A 21,562-nucleotide genomic window follows, 5' to 3' on the forward strand; every position below is an offset into this window, starting at 1 on the left:
GCTAAATTTCCTGCGGTTAGGAACGTATGGTCTGATTTAGGTGAGAACGCTCAGACTTTACGGGTTGTTTGACAGTTCTTTAGTTTTGTGAATGATATCCATAAAATCTAGGCGATTATAATATTAAAAAAATTATTTGATGCAAATTATATTTGCATTTACGTCTGTCAGAATTTAGATAGTAAATGCCACTTTTATAACAGTTGTTGAATAAAAAAAGACATATTGTTTTTATTTAAAGAACTCTGAAGTAGGTGGCTTTTTCTTTTTTATTTTATTAGAAGTTCAACGGATAGACAAATCAAGAAAGATCTTCGTCTAAAAGCTCTAAGTGTGAAAGAGATGCTGGGATGCATTTTCAGTTTATTCGCCCCTTCAGAGCAGCAATCCACTTATAGTTTTAATAAATTTCATGCCATTCCTAATGAGAGTTTAATTATTTCTAATTACAGCTTTGTTAGAAGAGACATAGATGTCGTATAGTCGTAAAGTCGGGGTGGTATTGTATACACGACTTAAATATAAAATGTAAAAAACTAACTTTTAAAAAAGCGAACTTGGGTTAATATTAAAGTTTAGGGAAAAACAACAAATTTTAGTTCATTGTATCGCTCACCTAATATTGACATAAATAAATGGTTAGACGATCTAAAAAACACAATAATAAACGGGTTAGGGAGGACAGGAATCCTTTTTTCCACGAATCAAAATGCCAATCTTTTAGTCAAGAGTAATGTTACATTTATACATAAGCTTTATACCAACTTGCAATCATATTTTTTTGATGCTTTAATATAGATATTTGTAGATCAGGTAGTCCACCCTGTAAGTACCTTTTTTGTTATTTATAATATTAATAATAATAATAATAATTATTATTATTATATATTATTATTATTATTATTATTATTTATTATTATTATATATAATAATTAATATAATATATAATAATATATTATTATATATATTATTAATATAATATATAATAATATATTATTATATATTATATTAATTATTATTATTATTATTATTATTATAAAATTTGCTTAATTTTCTTAAAACCTTATCTTTATATTATTTCAATAGATTGATTTTTTTTCCTTAAAAAACAATATATAAATTAAAAAAAAATTATTTTAAAGTCTATCTAATCTACTTAATTCCACTTTCGTTTTCAACTTAAATGTTAAAATTCTATATTTGTACTATACATATATATAATATATATGAAAATCTGGAGTCAATAATTTAAGGCACGACATCAGTGACATTTTCCATCGCATAACTTATTATTTAATAGTAACAGGGACTGAAACTGGACACAAAGAACACCTGCAACTATCAAATTATTTATAGCTAGGTTTTTTAGGATGTAACTATGCATATTCTCCCCTACCCCCTCCACTTATTTGTGAAACATTAAAAAGAATTAAAAAAAAAAACAGAATTTTGGATGGGCATTATTTAAAACAAAGTTAAAGCAATAAAAGTTGCAATTATTTAAAGCAATAAAAGTTGATAACCTCAATAATCCACCTCGGTCGTCGTATATATCTGGGAAGTTCATAATTTTACTGCAGGGAAAGTTTAGGGTACATAAATTTACTGAATACTACTTAGACCGAAAAGTGATTTCTTCGAAACCATGAGAAAAAGGACTGAAATATATCCTACATACCTACCTCCACCATATTTGTTTTAGTGATCAATACGTATTATTTCTAAATAGTAAAGTACCAAGATAAAGTTGGTAATACCACTACTAGAGTTATACCAATCCTCATAACTCGTGGGGACTCGGTTTGAACAATATTTAACAGCAAAGTTTTACCTAGGTAAGTTGGGATACTAAAATTGTTGAGTTTATACACATCTTTTATGTGACGAAGATTTTTAAATATTTAGGCAATAATTTTGCTAGTCATTGGATTGATCTTCGGGCTCTACGTGGACAGCGCTATTTCCAAACCTTATTTTTTATATAAAATATTCAAAACAAAAGATGTATAAGACCGATTTTGTATTTATTTTAGGATCCTTAATGACCTTATTATTATTTATAAATAATATCTATTATCTTAGTGTTTATGCAAGGCTGATTCAATTTGTCTTCCCTAAACACCAAAGAAATAAAGTTCTTAATTAAAAAATTAAAAAAGCCCTTTCTTCAATAGCTTATCCGATAATAAGAATCAATCGATTTTTTAATGCGTTTTTTTATAAATAAATTATACTACTATACTTTAAAATTGGAATTCAAAGTTCGAATTCGGGCCAAAACGCAGCCTGCAAAGCGATACGGAGCGTGACGTCACTTGTTAGTTAACCGATATTACTGCTGGGGACATCATGATGATCAAGCATGAATGCTTGATAATGACACTAATATCACAATTAACGTATTTTATTTAAAACAACTTTAAATTATTTGTTGTTTAAGTTTTGCAATGGATATGCAATCAAATAAGATATATCTAAGCATTATTGATGCATAATACTACAACGTACTAGTTTCTAAAGATCCGAAAAAAAAGAGAGTTTGAAATAATTCGGCGAAAGCCAAAGTAATATTTTTATCTGCGAGGATCACTTCGATTGAGTGATTAAAAATCTGTTAGAAAAGATTAGATAGAGTTAGATATTTAGTAAGCAAATATTTAAATATTTATAAGGACGCTTTGAAAAGACTACGTATGTAGATAATTTAACATATTTTCCTAAACTTTAATTTCATAAAACGTAAAGGCTAAATAAATAAATAAATAGTAGAGAAGTAAAAAATTAATAATAAAATACATTAACGCTTTAATATTATTAAAAATATAAATAAAATTAATAAATACAACATGAAATATGTATCAAAATTAGTTTATAAAAGTTTAAAACAATATTACAAGTTAAATAACGAAATAATAGAATAGATTTGAGATAAGAAATGCTTGAAGTTTTTTTCCCAACTATATAAAGGATGGTTCTTTGGGACCTGCATGGGTAAATATAAATAAAAAATTTATATAAAAAAACGGAACGTCTTAAATTAACTTTTGACGTCATCCAATCAGAGGATGTTCTTGGTCGCATTATTAGCCGTCCGGTTAGAATATATAGAATATTATACCTTTTTTATATTTCATAAAGAACAAATACATATTATAATATTTGTATAATTATTTGACGCATTTCATGCCACTTTTTATTTCAATCAGGATATTCTTGACCCCGCCTATAAAATTGAATTTTAAAAGTGACTTACATGCTTTCTATGTATGTATATTCTCTATGAATTTAAAAGAATGAATGATAAATTTAGGATTATTTGTTTCTTATTGTATTTATTTATCCTAGGCTGATTCCATCTCAAACCCTCATTCACGTGGTAAAGGCATTTTTCCGTTTACCAGTAAATTCCAAAAAGCACCTTTCATCTCATCCAACTATAACGACGATTCGTCTAAAAACATAACCCCATTTAATTATTTGTTAGCTTAGGTAATAGAATTCCTCTAGTATTTTTTGCCAGGTCAATTACATGCCAGTGAATTTGTGCCACTAATTTATAACCAATCGCACTACTGCAAATCATTTACGATAATGACATCTAGACCGATCTGTCGCTACTACCACTCTGAAAGGTTCGCATAATATAAATATTAATTTTAAAGTGAAGTTAACTGTAGGCTAACCTAATTTGACATAGTATTTCCCGCCATCTAAGAAACGACAATAAAATGTAAACAAAACACAAAGGAGACCAATGTTCTCTCCTTTTTAAATACTGTTCGTCCTGTTTAGTGTTCTGTATAGTCTTAAGTGTGTCTAAATGTTATGTATAATTCTAATAATATCAAATGTGTTCCCACTATAGTAAACTTCTGGGCTAAACTGACAAGTGAGTACATTCCATTCGATCACCTTTAACTATAATGTTTTTTACGCATATAACACCCAACTCATTTCAGTTAGCCACTGATGATGGCTCATACGCCGAAAGCGCTCTGCTAAGCTTTCACTCTGCTCTGAATACATCTGGTTTGATTAATTTGTAGTGAATGTTAAGGCCAATTAAATATTAGAATATTAAGGTTTAAATAATATAGGATTCCAATAAGATAACGCCCTATTGCATACTACAGCGGTTACATTACCGTTCCTTCAATTCGCCAAAATTAACTTAACCAAACCGCAATTCATATGTATTTGTTTAAATGAGGCAGCAACAAGTTATTGAATTCGGCTTAGAACAAATTGCTGATTTTTTTCTTGGAGAGAAAACCCAAGACTTCTTCTGAAAAGTTTCTTACATTAAGACTTGGCACCTACTGGAAATGTTTCTGGTATAAAAGTCATTTAAACTAGAAATAAATATGTGAAATACTTAAGGCAGATTTAATTGTGGTTCAATAAGGGGCACCATAATTGGAAAAAAAAACTCTCTTACCGTCATTCTATATTATTAGGCATATAAATGAGCAAAGAGATTATGTTTAAACTGCCGTATCTCATCGCACTGTTGCATAAATGTAACATGAATAAAAGCTTTACATACTTCTTGCTAAAATCTTCTCTTAATAGACTTAATTTTTATGAAATTAATTCCTTTAAAAAAAAACACGTTTTTCTTGTTTTTTTTAATATCAATCAAAAAAATTATTTTTTCGGATTTTCGTGAATTCTTCATTTTATGGATTTAAGTAGGTATTTTTATGATTATGTTTTTTATTCCCTCGAAGGGTTTTTACCCTTAAGTGTATAAAACCCGGCAAGATGCCTCGGCCCTATATAACCTTTGTTTCATAAATTATTTCAAATCATAAAAGTCATCATAAAAGAAAAAATTGGGATGCCTCCTAAGAATATTATCGGCAATTAAGAAATTATGCAACAACTGCTATTACAAATAAAAAAAGGTCTGTCTCCAGAATAGTTTTGTTACCAAAGACTTTAAGAAAACTAACAAAGATATTTCTAAACAGCTTCCTAACGTAAAAGTTATTAATGACTATTTTGTTAAGTCAGTAATTCATCTTACACCCAACTTTAATACTTCTTAAGTACCATAAAAAGCCTGGTGTTACTGATTTTGAGTTTCAGCTGGCAACTATTGATAACATACGCGCTGCACTTCTGTCAATTAAATCCGAGGCTATTGGAACAGATGAGATAGGCTTGTCGATGTTATTAAGATGTTGCCCAACTATTTTGCCATATATAACACATATTATTAATTAAGGTGGCTTGTAAGGAAAACTTAAGTGATCTACGGCCTATCAGCATCCTGCCGACCCTATCGAAGGTTTTTGAGAGGGTCTTGGAGGGACAAATAAATATGCATGTACAGAAAAACAATCTACTCCCTGCCTTTTAGTCTAGGTTTAGAAAGGATCAAAGTTGCGAAACTGCCCTGTTAAAGGTAACCGATGATATTCTTGAAGCATCCAACCGCGGAAAACGTACTGCTTTGGTCCTCCTGGACTATTCGAAGGCCTTCGACAGGATAAACCACGAGTTGCTGCTGGCGATCTTGTCATATCTTGGTTTCAGTAGCAGTGCCTGTGGGCTTATTGGTAATTATCTGACTGGTAGATGGCAGTCGGTCAAGGTAAATGGTACCCAGTTCGAATACTTAAATATTGAACATGGTGTACCACAGGCATCTATTTTGGGTCCCCTATTCTTTTATCTGTATACATCCCAACTTCAAAGCTTAAGTTTGTACATCAGTATACAGACGATACAAAAATTTATATTTTATTCAAACCTGAAGACATAGCTGAAGCAAATAATAAAATAAATACTGATGTCCAATTACGATTTAACACTTCTCTAAACCATTGTCCGGAATTAAATTCAAAAAAATTTCGAGCCTTACTGTTCGGTCCGGAAACTATTAGAAAGAGATTCTCGTATCTCCTTAACATGCAGATAAATACCGAAATTTTATTATGCCGTGATATCTACAAAAATTTGGGTTTATTGATTGATACCGATCTTAGATTCCCTGAGCCTCAAACTTATTTACAGCCAAAGACATCTTCTAAATAACAAAATAAAAAGGATCCTTTGCGATTTGCTGGTCGTTTCGCATTTTGATTTTTGTTGTTAAGTTTACGAGGCCAGGTTTGGTAAAGATGGAAAAAAGGCGGATACAATTAATACAAAATTGTTGTGTTCATTTAATTGGTGGAATAAGAAAATATGATAGAGGAGTAAATGCAAAACGGAGAGAGATCTGCTGGATGAATATATGTGAAAGAAGGTTACTTCATAGTTTGGTTCTGTATCACAAAATAATATTCAAGAAACTTCCTTTATATTTGTATCAAAAAGTCCTATTTAGATATGACACACATAACTTAGATCTAAGGCACAAAAATATTATTTTCCCACCTATACACCGGACTACTCTATTCGAACGCTCATTTTCTTATCAGATTTCTAAATATTATAACGAAGCCGAACTTAAATTAAGAGAATAATTCAATCAATAATATAATAAACTTACTTGCGTTTTTGTTGTGTTTCCATTTGATTTATCACCAAATCCATAGTTCGACAGCCGATTTTTGAATGTATGTACTATTGATTACGGTTTAAGTACTATTGATCACGGTATTACGGTTTGTAAAAATTTGGATTACATTTATTTGTAATAATTTTTTACAATAAAGTCTTTATTATTATTACTATTATTATTATTATTTTCTACCCTCTCCCCAATTTAAACAATTGTGGGATCGGTGTTATGGAATTAAGACTTAACATTTTTAATTTTACAAGCCCTCAAAACCTAATTTAAAGCTATTTATTTACGATTTAGATGCAAAACTATATTTTCATAAAATAAATGACTACCTACTCTGTCCTTTATATTTTCGGTATTTTAAAATTGATATTTAAATAAACTTCAGCACCAGTTTTTCCATTAAAATTTAGAAGACTATAGTTACTTCCTATGGTTTAATATGGTTAAGCATTTTTTGTTGGAAATAGATAAAAAAAAACTATTTCAGACGATCGATTTATACTTTTTGCTCGACGATCTCTATGAGATATTCTTCAGGACTCCAAAGATACACGAAAACACAAATAAAATTATGCATCAGCTTAGTTACAAAGGTTAAATTTTCGTACATAGTAAAAGTAAAAAATATTGCTCAATTAAAAGTGGATTTTCTTTAGTTGAGTATTTTGCATGAATATAATTCATTTGAAGAATTTGATCATTAAGGTGTAAATGACAACTAAAAACAAAAAAATAAATCCCTAAAATAAAGGTGCAGGACTAGTGAATAGGAAATGTAGAGAAAAATTGCTATTTTTTGAAGAAGCTACATCCTGGGCAATGTTTTTTAAAACAGTATGATAGTCACATCGCTCAGTGTGCATCAGTGCAGCTTATGATCGAGAGTGAACTTCAAAGATTTTACTTCATGAGTTATATCACTCTGATGATATCTCACATCCTGGAGTATTCCTCAAATTTATGTCCCTGTTTGTTTACATTATAAGAAATTGTCATATCATTAACGAATAGAGTAAGCCGAGCAGTTACTTCATATTTAAAATTAAGAAGGCTAGTCAATACAGTATAAAGTTTTGATGCGGTCTAAAACTAAGACAGAGCCATATTGTTCATTATGGAAAGCATCAACGATATCACCAATAAAATGATATTTAAATCTCTATTTAAGAGAATATTCAAGTGGAGCTATTCGAATGCCCAAAATCATACAAGCACGTTTTCACAAGAATTATTTGTACATGGCTGCGCTACGAATATTTACTCTATTTACGTAACCTTCAATTAATATCTCTTAATTATTAAATTTAATAAAAACTATTCCTAATTTAAGAGATAATTTAAAGTCTTTTGATTATAACCAGTAAATCAGACAATAGTGCTCAGAAGGGAAATAACACCGAATATTTTCTTTAGCATTTTTCTTTATGTCCATAACACTATATGCCAAACTCGATTATTAAAAATTAAAAAAAAATATTGCTCCACGCTGGTACTTCTGTATTAAATATGGCTAAAAACAAGGGGCAGTGTGCGGTTAATATTAATAATAATAAAAATAATAATAATACTCTAAACATAGAAGAAGAAGGCGGAGTTCGCTTTTGTAATTCTTAATTGTCACTAAAGTGTACTGTGAGTCACTAAAGTGTCTCAACATGTACTGTGAATTAACATAAGAAACTACTACGTATTACTAGACCGGACAAAAGGATATGTTCTGTTAATAGAGAAAAAAAAGATATTAAAAAAACAAAATTGAAGAAATGACAGCAACGAAAGATCCAGTTATTATCAGAATAAAATTCATATAAGAGTCTATTCTATAATTGTGAATATTATTATTGTAATAAAGAAAAAATAAATATGCAAAAGAGGTTTGGCGCTGTGTAATTTATATTATTGAAAAAAAATATTTTAAATTCGTTACCAAACCGAGATTTTGGTCGTCGACAAAGGTTCATGAGTATTCTGTTATATAAGGATATCATCTGATAAGAAAATGACCACCCTAAAAGTGCATTTCCATGTGTTGGTGCGATCAGACTTCCTTTTAACCTAATAACAAGAATATGCAAATTAGCTTTAAATGTAATTTTTCAAAATAAATAAGTATGGTTTTTATTAACTATAATTAACTATAGCTAATACATAGCTGATGCTTTCTTATCCCATAAATAAACCTAAGACAACAATTTTGTATTCTCTGGATATGTTGAGCTAGATTTCTTGTAAGTCAAGGACTATAAACAACATCGGCATAGTCACAGGTTGAAAGGACTAGAGAGCTAGATAGTACCTACCTTTTTAAGATTTAAGTTTATTAAAAATTTTGAATTATATATTTATTTTAGTTAAATAATTAGAATGTTTTTTTTTGTGTATTCGTTAACATGCTTGTCGAACTTTAGTCCACTATCTAGCCGAACAACAACGTTTTTTCCTGTATCCCGGAAAGAAACAGATTTACCTACAATGAAGCGCTCTCCTACAATCTCAATCCTTAAGCAAAATAGCAATGCCTTTACCCGGATTTAGCTTAAAACCATGATCTCTAGACACTTCGGAAATCAGCTTTAGATCGTTGGTAATCAGCGTGGATTCGACTTTTGTATTTTTTATTATGAGCTTATAATTTGAGCTTACATTTAAACTCTATAATTTACAAAGGAAGTTAGATGCGAATAAACAAAACCGGCTCTAAAACTGATCTAAGAGAGACACCTTTACTTAGATTTACATATTGTGATATTGTTTTGTTAAGTTTTAAAGCTTTTTTAATAAGTTACTGTTCAAGAACATATACACATTCGGACCTAACCCGCGAAAATTCAATTTTTTTTCCAGAATGTTGTGATTGTGATCGAACGTGTCGAAAGCTTTTGAGAAATCGAGCACAACCAAGCTAAAACTAGATTGTACCTGATGAAGAATACTATAGTATCTAAGTGATCTAAAAGCTGCCTCCTTACCGCATATTCTAAAATTTTATATAAAGTAGGCAAATTACTAATAGACTTCATCAGTTGTACAGTGTCATTGACTGTGAGTAAATCATAAGAATTTCTTACGCTGAATACGTGTTTTTTTGCTTGAGTTTCCTGATAAAATACGAATAGGTCTTACATCTCTATACTGACATAGCTTAGTAAGTTTGGGTAAAGGAATGGCAGATTAAGCTTCAGGAAAAAGTGGCTTTTTAAGTAAAACAACGCTCTAAATTATTGATGATTCACAACTTATGTCATTTTCTTTGCCTAATATAGAGCTATTTTAACAAATACTTATGATTATGCGACAACTCATAATCTTAAAAGTTAATTAGTGAAATTGCTCACTTATATTATTTGTAACAAAAAAAAAATCAAATAAATCAGCAGTTTCTTAATATAGTACCAGGGGCAAAAAATAATGGTATTATTTTTTGATTCTCAGCTTTCTGGTGAATTGCACATAAAAAAATTTGGATAGGGCTATTTGCGAGTAAATTACATTTATTCTCTAAAAAAACGCCGATTATCTAAAAGTAGATATTTTAACACATTAATTGTATCTTTATTTGATTATGGAGATATTGCTTATAACAGCTCTGTTACGGCGGCAAATTCTAAGTCGATACAAAAAATTTAGTTCTTGTTTACGCCTTTCATTTAGATGGTACGGTAACTCTTGTATAGAATAGTGAATAGAGAATTTGTAAATGTGTTAAGTAACCCACCTGATGATGGCAAGAACACTTGCCGAAATGCATCACTCCTGAAATTAGAGGATTAGCATTTTATTTGTGGAGAAAAGACTTCCCCTACTAACTTTTCAATATTATATTGACTCCACTTCAGAATGGACTTCTTCCTTAATGTAAATATCAAATATTTGTATCGTCTTATAGAATTTTAAGCACTAAAAATCCACTTTATCTAAAAACACTCATTGCTCCTGGTTAACATTCTTACTTTACTAAAAATAAAGACCCATTTGTTATTCAACAGCATACTATGACATCTATGACATTTATGTGAAAATCGATTTGCGCATGACTAAATCTCTAACCTCATGATTGATTTTAAATTGTTTGTGTATATTTTAGGTTAAGGGAAAATTTTTAATTTTTTCTAAAAACTTTATTTGAAAATACCTACTGACTTGTTTATTGTTTTTTTAATAAAATATGCTGTTAGAGAAAGATGTGACGCTTTTTGCATCATTATTGGCATCATCAACCCTATTGTTAGATTGGGTGGGGACTTTTTTAAAAGGAAAACCCAAAGAAGGTTTGCTGTAAGGCCTATGAATAGAGACCTTAATAGGTGCAGTATATACAAACGTATCGTAAAGTTTTCCCTAAGGTACGACAGAGAGCAATTTTTTAAATACAGCCGAATGATGCCACCAAGTTAAACTCCACTTGTAACAGACTCAAGAAACCCCATTTTACCAGGTCAGCATACAACCAATCGTTTTATTGGTTTGGATTTTATTGGTAAAATAAAATAATAATGTGGTCCCAATAATTATTTTATTTTATTTTACTGCATGAACCCGTAAAAAGAAAATAGAAGTTATTTTATTTCTTAATTTATGTTATTTTATTTTATTTCTTTGCATAAGCCCATCATGAAAAAGTTTTTATATTTGTTCTTACTCAAATATAGAACCAGTTGCCCGATGCTGTTTTTCAGTTATTTAGTTATTTTTCTGCTCATCTATCTAAATAGCATCATATCAAATTTAATTTTGCATTTGTATGAAACTTGCGTCTCTGTCAATCTACAGTATTATATTTTAATGAGCACAAGTCAAAACCATCTTGTTCCTAATTGGAATATACTAAAACATCATCTTTTTTACTTCTCTTTGAGATTTTTAGACTTTAAGGTTATCAGGTCATTTCTCACCGATTTATCCATATTGGTTTTTTATAATCGTAAAATGTTCCCTATTTGTCTAAGTATCATTTTGTATTCTCTTTTTTTACTCTATAATGTATGTTTCTTCTTGTTTAAACAAAAAACTTTTGATTTTATTTATTATTTGATTTTTAGTTGAAGTCATGTGAAGAAAGAATTTCTTTTTTTTAATAGAAAAGAAAATATCAAACCTGTCAAGTATAATTGAAATTTGTTATCAAGGGATAACGAAATTCTTACTTTATTTTAATTTGAAGCATGACTATTTTTCATGATTGCTTTCTTATCTAGTCCAATAGTTACAAATTACAAGTGCATACTAATATGATATATTATTAAAAGACAAAATTGTATTTTTTTGCGATAACGGCACACGTGTGACATTTCTAGTTCGCTCTATACATCTATATTAAGATAGAACTAAAATTAATAAAAAAAATTAATTAAACTTAAAATTGCATGTTTTATAATTAACAATATAAAGCATCATTTGTAAAACTCGTTAATGACTTTTATAGTACGAGGGAGTTATTATGAAATTCCAGTTAGCTGAAGCGTCCATAAATTGACGTAATAAACGGAAGTATTTATTAATTGACAAAGCATATCTGCCCACGATCGAGGTGAAAATGTTTGACAAAATATCCTCTGTTTAATAGACTAAGAGAGCATAGATTTACTCATTCTTTTGAAAATGGCAACATGCAAGTCGTTAATAATTTAAATCACGCTAATGTATCAAGCATTTAAAGAAATCAAAGTTCAGTTCGAACAAAATTTTATTAGATTCCTTGCTGGAATAAATAAACATAGTTAATAGCAGAAATTATTCACAATCAAGCTTTAAAAGCAATTTTTTCAAACTAAAACATAATTTTGTGCTGTTATGCAATTAACCTGTGGGTGGCTATTAATTTTATAATATTTCACCAGATATAGAGTGGCTGAATATAAATCTAATATAAAACTTAATTGAAAATATCCTGGGCTGTTTTGACATTGTTTCAACCTATTGTAACTAGATATAAGCAAACTTTTTACCATTTGTTAAAGATGAAGCCTGCCGCAATTTAAATTTCCAATGAGACCTAACCTATATTAGCATTTTATTTAATAGCGAGGATGAGATTCCAAGAGGCCAATCATTCTCACTTTTAGCATTATGAATAACAGGTGTTTGTTGAGGGAAAAGACCTTAGCTTAAGCAACAGAAATGTGTCATTTATAAGTAGGGTTCATTTTCTATAATTTTTATTAAAAGAAAAAATATTTACATAAATTAAAAATATTATTGTCTTAAAAACATATGAGAGAGGGGGGCACGCAGCCATGGGAGACACAATTAAAGCTTAAGGTGGACAAAAAAACAGCAATAAATTGATAAATTGAAGATTGTTGAGAGTCATGTATATCAGAGATTGTATTTACTTAGACTTCTATTTCTTCTTCTCCTAAAACTAAAAGGACTTCTACAAAACACTTGTTATCTTCTAAACATTAACCAACATCATTGACATAGTGCAGTCGACTATTCTAATATAACAAGTAATAAAGAAATAGGTCTATTATTAGATGCGTTAAAACAAATAGATAACTTTATACGTATATGCCTATTTTATATACAAAATATAATATCAACTTAAGCGTGACTATAATCTCATCCTTCTACTCCAAATATATATAGCTTGATGTTATAAAGTGATTAACAAATACTGATTTAATTTTTGATTCCAATGCAGGAAGATAAAAGAGAAATTAGTTTATTATATATGGTTTTGGCTAAATATTAGGGAATCCTATTTTTATCTTAAAAGCTAAAGAACTATTATTTATTAACTACAGGAGAGGATAAGCTGCGCAACTGTTCCAATACTGAGTGAAGAAAATTTTTGTGAGTTGTAAGTGAAGGACGGAAGGGTTTTTTTTAAATCTCTCCTGTGTATTTTGGCATTTTCGAATTCTCCGGAAAATTGTATATTGTTTAATTGTAACATATTTTATGTATAATGTCCTATACTGATCTTCAACTGTTTTTAACCGAGATTCAGAAAATCGAAATAATAATTATGCTTGGCTGTGGTCTAAAACACGAATAATATTCAAAAATAAATACCCAAACAGAGAACCTGTAAGTTACTCTACAATTAGTAAAATTAAGGCTAAGTGGATAGAGACTGAAACTGTTAAAGATCTTGGTAGACCAGGAGGGACTGACGTTCCTAATAATAAAAAACTGGATATCATGATTTTATTATACGAAAATCCGAACCTCCTAAGTACTCAGGTTGCATTTATTAATTCGCTTGATTGAGCAACTGTAATAAAATTAATAAAAAAGGAAAAGTGGCACCCTTATAAAATTCAAGTATTCAACTGATAAAATTCAACTAATATTAACCCTAGACTAGTGAAACAAACAATATCAAACGAAGCAATTTTTTGTTTGAATGGACACAATATAGGGATAATTTTAGGGACTAGTTATTTGAAAATCCACACTGATATAAAAAAATTAATTGTCAGAATTATAAAAAAGTGGACTTATTCGAAGGAACTTGAGTGTTATCACGACTTTTTAGTAGTTAGACTTGAATCTAGTCAAGCTTGATAGCGTTGATTGAATAATAGGATTCTATTCCTATTATTGATTCCTATTATTCAATCAACGGTTATAGTTTTAATAGAATGGGGCGCCTACCCACTTTACTGCGATTGTTAGAAGATTCCTAGATAATGTTTTCCCAAACCGGTGGATGGACACCCGTGGATAAATAAAGTGGCCACCTAGGCTACCTGATGTTAATCCATTGGACTAGTTTCTTTGGGATTATCTCCATAATGAAGTATAATAATATAAGTAATATGCGCTTGATATTATATTCGTAATATAAACAGGGAACATATCTTCAGGCACAGATGAAAATACACAGCAAGAATTTATCGATCATGTGAGGTTTTCGATTAAATAAATTTTAAAAATGTGGAATGCAATTTATCAAATTATGTTGCAATAAAGTGTTATAATTTTTATTTAAACCTAAATATTTTGTAAGCAATTAAAGATGGGCATAGGGCATTATACAGACAATATGTCCAGAATTATCCGAATGATCCAAAAATGCAGTTCTGTCACACCTTTTAGCGAAATCTCGTATATTTACATTTGATATTAAAACATGTCCAATCCAAAAATAAAATCGACGTGATCAAGAATTTAGATTTTTTTTTCTTTTTATTGAATTTATCGATTACTAAATCACAACCCTGTATATTGAATTACATTATTTGTAACTGAAGGTTTTAGGAATTCATAAGCACCCCGGAGTATAATGTGCTAGAAAAATTTGTCTAATGAGCCTAAAAATTGTAATATCATTACTAAGGGCCGGTATTTTACAAAATATAAATATTATTCGAAAATGAACTTTCACTTTAAACATCAAGTTACCCTTAGCAATAACATGTCAGTTTTATAAACGTTTCATTTGTTCTTCTTCGTCTTTGAGACGTTATTAAAGCCATATACTACTGTCAGAAGATGAATTTTTCGTGTTTTTATTTTTGCTTAGCTTGGCCGTAGATATACTTCTAGAAAGAAAGCCTCTACAAGCTAAAGTACTATGAAAAATGGCGATATTTTATATGACATAATTATCAGATGCTTGACAGTTCGGTACTCTCGAGAAGATAATTTCGTTTTTTATGCCGTCTATATGTCGAGGAAGGAGGTTTAAGCTCAGTTTTTAGTTATATTAAAAATTATTGACAGAATATATGTTATAAACCAGGATTTTTTTTATAAAGTTAACTTTAACTGATACCTCATCCACCCGATGAAGTTAACTGTGACACATGACATTATTCCATAAGTTAACTTTAAGTTGTCTGTCAAAATAACTTAAAGTTAACTTAATATTAAAGCTAATCACTTTATAAAATTACTTACGATTTGGTCATGTTCATTGGTTAGTAATGCTACTTTAAAAATAATTTATTTTCCGAAAAGAAGGGTGGAAGTGGAAGGAACAAGGTAGCACCTTCTAACGTGTAGCTTTGGCTTCTTCAAGGGACGGCAACCAAAAAAACAAAGGGAAATAAGAGGGAAAAAAGGTATCACGAACAGGAGTGAGCAACCAATGCAACTATGCAACTAACAAATAAACTATGCAACCACACGAGTTAAAATATATCATAAAAAAGAAAAAGTTATTTACTTACAATATCAGAGTCAGAAATTATAGTTTAATTTTAAGAACATTCTTTTTCGACTAAAATAACTTCGTTCATCTGAAGTGAGCTATAGTTTGTTAATGGCTACTTTTAATAATGTAAATAAACCCTTAGCAAGTCAAGTCCGCTATAACAAAATATTAAGAAAAGTAATAATTACTAACATTGGTACGTTTATATTAACAATAAAAACATAAAGCAAAAAAATTTGCAAGGATGGTTTAAAGGGAACGAAAATTTTAACAAATTTGATAAATAAGCAAATGAAACAAAAATCTCTTTGCCTAAAAAGGCTTATTATGAGGGCATTGAGGATGAGGGAAAAAATTAATTAAACCAAAGACTTGTTATTGTTATGTATATGTTTTTTATTGCTTTTTCTACGTCATAACAGTTAGCACTTTAAGGAATGCAAAGAGGCCAGTATCCAATGGGTACACCATCATGAACCGTTATTATTATCTACTCTCAATTAAAGTATTAAAATGAATTTATTTAGTATAAGATTTTCTTATTACAATTGAATGTTATTGTTTTTTGAGTCTCTAGGTCAGCCCAGTCAGTACCATAAGGGATGACAAAGAGGCCACTACATATTCTACTAAATTATTTATTTGAAAAAATAAAATTTCATGTATACAAGAAAAAAATTCACTCTACACATCCGTCGAGTCATCAAGATATCTTATAGGTGCACCATGCATTAATTTTTATTATTGCTTATTTTTTTGCTTATTTATTAAATTGGAAAAGACAAATTGCACGCATAATTTAAATGGACATGGTGCACGATAACTTTTTTATTAGAAAACTTTATCACAACCATAAGAATATGTGATTTTATTGGTTAAAAAAGGTTTTAATAATATACACAAAATTAATTATGTACACTTTAATGATATAAAAATCATGATGATATGAAAGTCATATGAGGCGTTCAAAATCAAATCCCCAAGTAATTTGTTACAAAATTAGGAAAAACGATATATGTTTATATCACTGGCTACATGCTCACTCTCCTTTATTAGAATTTAATTAAAGCACTCGTATTATAAGATTTTTAATTCACTTTCAGTTAATAATCAAATAGTTTCACTTTAAATCTGGATAAAATCATTTTTTAAATGTCTGTTAAAAAAGCGATTTTTCCAGCAAACAAAATTTAATTGCTGTCAGTCTGTGTTTTAAGTTATTAGCAGAAAATTATGATTGATGTTTTAACCTTTATATTAGTTTTACGTTTTTTTATTGCAAAATAGAACTATAACATTTTACTATATATTTCAACTAAACTCTAGGTTCTTTACTTTCATCAAAGTTTTCTTCTCAAAAGTCACTTGAATCTTTACTACTATGATTTTAAACTACTTTTTCACTAACTGTGTTAGTAACAATTTTCTATAGAAGGATAGTCTCTTACTTTTTAATCTATTTCTCATCAAAATGTTTTGTTAAAATATTATTTTGGTTAAATGCATTTAATACGATTTTTCCAAAAAGTAAATACGGTTAGTTTTGATATGAAGAATCCACTTTTACCTGAGAGCACTTTATGATTAAGTAGAATACTCAATTCATGAAAGATTAAGAATTAAGTTGGTACCCTCGACTGTGACTAAGTGGTTTGTTTTAGTTAACACTTGACTATATTTTCCCTATTAAGTCCGCCCTTCCGAGAAGTTCTATCAGTGGATTGGAAATTGATTTTTTTATATAACTTCTAAGGTTAAGCTGGTTTCTTTAAAATTTCTATGGTCTTTTTTAGTAGCAGACTTTACTAATCTATCTGCCTTTTAATTCCCTTTAAGATGGTGTGTGCCGGTTACCTTGCACACTTTTTAATAGTGTGATTTTCTTCTTGAAATGTGTGTGTTTGCCAAGTGGATTGCTACTTCTACTCTTGGTTTACGCCAATAAATGTCAGTCCCTTGTCTCAGTTACTCTTGAAGGCGTTAGTATACAGACGAGTATGTTCTTATATTTTCCATTCAGGTAAGATTTGTTTTTAAATAATTTACTATTTACTTTGAGAAAAATTGAGAAGGAAACTGATAGTAAGCAGTCCAATTATTATCCAGTATGTCAAAGTACAAAAAAAGTATATCCAATAGACCCTGTAGGGGTCTTTTGGCATAATATAAAAAGGTATTTCAAAAAAGGTTTATTAGGGGTTGTTTTAAGACAAATCGCTTCCCATTTTTAATAAAACAATTTACTATAGTTTAAGATTTGCATAAAGGACATTTCAAGAAAACCCTTTTTATTTGAAAACTCTTAAGCTTTAATTTGTTACTCGAACCTGTTAGGGTTAAACAAGAATTAACAAACCATTTATCTTAAATAACCTCATCAAGTCTTCCTTAATAACTTAATAGAAATTGTCTACACTCCTATTAAAGTTTCGTGCTGTATATCAATTCAATTGCGACTTCAATGACGGTGATTAGCCGGCGAAGAGAAGAGGTTAATTACTAAGAAATTTGAATTATAACAGTATTTAGTGATTTGTAACTAAATTAATTCGAGCTGCCGTGCTTTATCAGAAGGTTCTTGCATGGCCCTGATTTAGGCCTTTATATCCGTGGTAATTTAATAATAGTCACTTGAATAACATTAGAAAAGGAACGAATTTTAAAGAGAATAATATTGAAATATTTAAAGTTATATAGCTTACTATAGTATTATATTAAACATGTCGTAGACTGTCTTGTGGTATTTTCAAATAGTAAATAGGGAATTTTGTCGTTTTACAAAATTGCGTACCTATTACAGATATCTTACCTGTATATTCATGGGGTTAAAATAAGGTGTTTTTTTACTATGAGCAAGAAAGGGCATAGTCCTAAAAGCCATTATGAATTGGATACAAAATTATTAGTTTTTTGGCTTTGATGATACGTCAATATTTAAAAACTATTTCTGTTGCATTTTCACTAATTTGTCCTATTCTATTTCTGCCTATGTTCTGCCCTAATTTAAACTCGGATTTTTTTTGGTTTCCTTTTTACCCCAGTGGAAAACATGTGATCCGGAAATCTCGCTGACCATTTATTCCAATTTTATAATTTTTATATTTATTTGATAGGAGGATTCATTCATATCCTATTAAATAACTGGGAAACTATATTTAAATGTTATTGGTTTTTAGCGAAATAAGAGCGATCATTATACTATGAAACCAAATAGATTTAACCATCATATTGGACTGACTTAGATTGGAATATAGTTCTGCTCATATAGGAATTAACTTATTCTAAAGAAATTGCAAGATATATGTTGATCTTCTGTCAAATTTTCATCGAAAATAAGCGTTCAATAATAACGTTATTTAGCAAATCTGCTTACTAAGTTAATTTCTGTTAATTTTGTAAAATGCTTTTTCTATTCCAATGGAGTATTTACTTGATACCTAAAGAGCTACACTATTTACAGTTTTAGCCAATCTGTTCAAATACAATATAATTGTATTATTAATAAAGGGAATCTTCCTATGAAAAAATAGCTTCAAGTTAAACATTAACACCGATCAGGATTATATTAGTTTAACTTGTTATCTTATTTTGTATAGGTGATATTTTTTTCTAGTTAACATACGCAAAACTGGTCGTTATGTTACGGCATTAATTTACTGTTTAGAATTTTGATTTAAAAAAGTATTTACCTGCTATACCCACCTATTTTTTAAAAGACATTAATAAAATATAACATATACTACATATCACATCACAAACCAAAGCTTGTACCCAGAGTTCTCAGTCTAACGCGTAAACCTTCTGTAGAGCCTTTTCCTTGTATTAATTTAAAAGGCGTTTATAGATAGGTCCTGTATTAATTTATTTACACATGTTGCGATATTATAAAAAAAAACCTAAGTTTAAAAATTACTTTAGGATACCGTGGGATGTTTAAAGAATTTTGATGTCTTATATTGACTCCTTTAATGATCCTGCACTTGACTCTGTCCACTAAGTATGAAGGACATTTATATTTTTGTAATTCTATTTAATCTAACTCACTTCTTTAAGACGCATTTAGTCACTGCAAGCGTTTAAATTTATGTGACCCACGAACTTCTAAATATACCTGGACTGCTAATGCAAATGGCCACCATGACCAAAAATGACCGCTGCCTGGTGGCCGCCATTTTTATACTGGTTGTATCCTTTTAATGTTGGTCACTCTGAATGTTTTCAAAGTTACCAACAAAAGATAAACTAAATAAAGCTATTGAAGTTGACCACGCTGACGTTGAAACGTGATCTGATCTGTCATGAGCTTATATAAAAAGTATCGACTCGTACAGGGTCGTGAACTTTCCTTAATTATAAATAATGAAATCATATTATATAAAAATCGTAGTATAAAAATTAACGAAGGTACCTTAATTTTAAAATGCCTTAAATTTATATCCTTATAATATAAGTTTGCAGAAGGATATTGTCCATGTTCTGGATAGCTTTCCTCTAAGGAGTATACTAGGTAGCGAAACTAGTTGCCAGTAAATAGAAATTTTGAAACATCTATACCATTTTTTTCTATATCTCTTCCCTGTCTATTCTAGTTGAATTGTTTTAAACATTTATTTGTAGAGCTTCTCTTTCTCTCTCTCTTAAATTACTAACTTTCCTTTTTATAATTTTATTTAAATAAAAAACTTATTTGTTATATGTATTGGTTAACTTATTTGTGTTTTGTTATCTAAATTATAAAGTACATACTTTTAAGTTAGATTATTTTATGTTGTTCATTCACCAATCGATCATTCATCTTTCTGATCATTTTCATTGACATTGTTGTTAAGCCATATTCTAAATTAAAACATATGTGCTAGAGATGAGAATTGTTGAAATGGGTATAATGAAAACCAAATGATAGGGTTTCAATAATCTTTGTTTTTAATTTCAAAAATTGAAATGAAGCACATATTTTAAAGTGCATCATCTATCCCTATAAGTTAATTGAAAGTTCGTAAGTTTTAACGAGATTTTTAAACAAGTACAAGAAAAATATCAAAACGTTGCATAGTTTTGATATTTCGAATTCTTAGCTAAATGTAATTTTCTATTTAGTTTTTGTAAACGTAACTGCCCAAAAACTTGAATTGCTTTGTTTTCCTACGATTGGCACCACTAAAATTTGTCAGAGTGACCAACATCAAAAAAACACAATCACGCAAAATGGCGGCCACCTAGCAGTGCTCATTTATTGTTCAATGGATTGGCAGTTCAGGTATATTCATTAGGTTCATGATGACACCCCATATTACAAGCTTTTTGTCCCTATTATCAATACAAGGGTCAAAAACAATATCATAGAAATTTAAATGTGAAAAAATTAGAGAGTCTGGGGATAAAGGGACGTAAGTAAAAAGGTAATTTATTTTTGTATGTTTTTGCTATAAAAAAATTTCAAGTTTATATCTACATATGTATAAACTCATACTGCTACTTATGGTTTGAAATAAAATTTAAATCTTTTTTGCTGTTCAAATGAATGCAGTTAAAAAGGTTTTGCCATAAGGATTGGTGATACAGCAGTTTTAGGTCTTCATTTGAGTAGTCGTTGGCAGACTCAGGATAGGAGAGATGAAGGAAAAAAATTAACTAGGAGTCGTCACTAAAAATATGATCTTTTACACATGTAATAAGTTGACACGTATAAATGGTATAAAAAAAGGGGAGCCAAAATACTTCCTTGTGGTACCCCGGTTAAAAGGCCCCCAGCCTCTAAATATATTACATCCAAACAAGCCTATAACTCTATCAGTGGCAAAGCTTTTTATGAGATCCACATTTATCAGAAAATCCTACAAAAATATCAAAAATTGATGATAAGAACTCATAATTAAGGTTATTGTAAGCTTTACTTTTCCAATATTACTAGTACTGTCGACATGTTTTCATCC

The sequence above is a fragment of the Anthonomus grandis genome, chromosome 4 (assembly GCF_022605725.1).
Source record: "Anthonomus grandis grandis chromosome 4, icAntGran1.3, whole genome shotgun sequence".
Taxonomy (NCBI): Eukaryota; Metazoa; Arthropoda; class Insecta; order Coleoptera; family Curculionidae; genus Anthonomus; species Anthonomus grandis.